Genomic DNA, 2,500 nt, shown 5'->3' on the forward strand with positions numbered 1-2,500 from the left:
TCTCCCGCAGTTACCCTCCACCACAAATCCAGCATGGCCCTTGCCCTCCAGCAGGCCCCGAGGACCCACATACTCCTCCGCTCTAATCCCCCATGAGCTTTCCTTCTCCTGCAGTTACCCTCCACCACATATCCAGCATGGCCCTTGACCTCCAGCATGCCCCGGAGACGCACATCCTCCCCTGCTCTAGTCCCCCACTAGCTTACCTTTCTTGTAGTTACGCTCCAGCGCATATCCAGCATGGACCTTGACCTCCAGCAGGCCCCGGGGACGCACATCCTCCCCTGCTCTAATCCCCCACTAGCTTTCCTTCTCCTGCAGTTACCCTCCAGCGCATATCCAGCATGGACCTTGACCTCCAGCATGCCCCGTGGACCCACACTTAAGCCCCCTCCCACTGACAAAGCAAAACACCACTGGCAAAATCCTCGTGCCCCTGGTACTCCAGAATGTAAATTCAAACATGCCCCTGGTACACTGCGCAGAAACACTTTGCCACACACACGCACGCACTGCTTGTGCCTATGGTACGACAACTTTTCTCGTGCCTATGGTACGACAACTTTTCTCGTGCCTATGGTACAACAATTTTTCTCGTGCCTATGGTACAACAACTTTTTGCCGTGCCCCTGGTACACCGCTCAGTAGCACTTTGCCACACAAGCTCTCCTCGTGCCTATGGTACGACAACTTTTCTCGTGCCTATGGTACAACAACTTTTCGCCGTGCCCCTGGTACACCGCTCAGTAGCACTTTGCCACACAAACTCTCCTAGTGCCTATGGTACGACATCTTTTCTCGTGCCTATGGTACAACAACTTTCCTCCGTGCCCCTGGTACGACAGCTTTTCTCGTGCCTATGGTACAACAACTTTTCTCGTGCCTATGGTACAACAACTTTTCGCCGTGCCCCTGGTACACCGCTCAGTAGCACTTTGCCACACAAACTCTCTTAGTGCCTATGGTACGACATCTTTTCTCGTGCCTATGGTACAACAACTTTCCTCCGTGCCCCTGGTACGACAGCTTTTCTCGTGCCTATGGTACAACAACTTTTCTCGTGCCTATGGTACAACAACTTTTCGCCGTGCCCCTGGTACACCGCTCAGTAGCACTTTGCCACACACACACTCCTCGTACCTATGGTACGACAACTTTTCTCGTGCCTATGGTACGACAACTTTTCTCGTGCCTATGGTACAACAACTTTTCGCCGTGCCCCTGGTACACCGCTCAGTAGCACTTTGCCACACAAACTCTCCTCGTGCCTATGGTACGACAACTTTTCTCGTGCCTATGGTACAACAACTTTCCTCCGTGCCCCTGGTACGACAACTTTTCTCGTGCCTATGGTACGACAACTTTTCTCGTGCCTATGGTACAACAACTTTTCGCCGTGCCCCTGGTACACCGCTCAGTAGCACTTTGCCACACAAACTCTCCTCGTGCCTATGGTACGACAACTTTTCTCGTGCCTATGGTACAACAACTTTCCTCCGTGCCCCTGGTACGACAGCTTTTCTCGTGCCTATGGTACAACAACTTTTCTCGTGCCTATGGTACAACAACTTTTCGCCGTGCCCCTGGTACACCGCTCAGTAGCACTTTGCCACACACACACTCCTCGTACCTATGGTACGACAACTTTTCTCGTGCCTATGGTACAACAACTTTTCTCGTGCCTATGGTACAACAACTTTTCGCCGTGCCCCTGGTACACCGCTCAGTAGCACTTTGCCACACAAACTCTCCTCGTGCCTATGGTACGACAACTTTTCTCGTGCCTATGGTACAACAACTTTCCTCCGTGCCCCTGGTATGACAGCTTTTCTCGTGCCTATGGTACAACAACTTTTCTCGTGCCTATGGTACAACAACTTTTCGCCGTGCCCCTGGTACACCGCTCAGTAGCACTTTGCCACACACACACACACCACTCGTGCCTATGGTACGACAACTTTTCTCGTGCCTATGGTACGACAACTTTTCTCGTGCCTATGGTACAACAACCTTTCCCCGTGCCCCTGGTACACTGCGCAGAAACTCTTTGCCACACACACACACACACACCACTCGTGCCTATGGTACGACAACAGGCCCCGGGGACCTACATCGCACCTTGCTCTTGCCTCCCTTACAGCTGAAAAAGGTCCATGCCTGTGCCCTGGCCCTGCTGAAATTCCCTCTCCATTTAGCCGAGGCAGTGAGTCGGCCTCCTGTCTCCCTTTACGGTCGAAAAAGATGTGCTCCTGGGCGCGCTGGCCCTGCTGCTACTCACATCGGGCATGGACCTGGACCTCCAGCAGGCCCCGGGGACCTACATCGCACATTGCTCTTCCCTCCCTTACAGCTGAAAAAGGTCCATGCTTGTGCCCTGGCCCTTCTGAAATTCCCTCTCCATTTAGCCGAGGCAGAGAGTCGGCCTCCTGTCTCCTTTACGGTCGAAAAAGATGTGCTCCTGGGCGCGCTGGCCCTGCTGCTACTCACATCGGGCATGGAC

This window comes from Aulonocara sp. 'chitande type north' Nkhata Bay, unplaced genomic scaffold (genome assembly GCF_057382095.1).
Source record: "Aulonocara sp. 'chitande type north' Nkhata Bay isolate Kocher_YH1m ecotype deep benthic unplaced genomic scaffold, A_spYH_male_GT1.1 unmapped_scaffold_33, whole genome shotgun sequence".
Taxonomy (NCBI): Eukaryota; Metazoa; Chordata; class Actinopteri; order Cichliformes; family Cichlidae; genus Aulonocara; species Aulonocara sp. 'chitande type north' Nkhata Bay.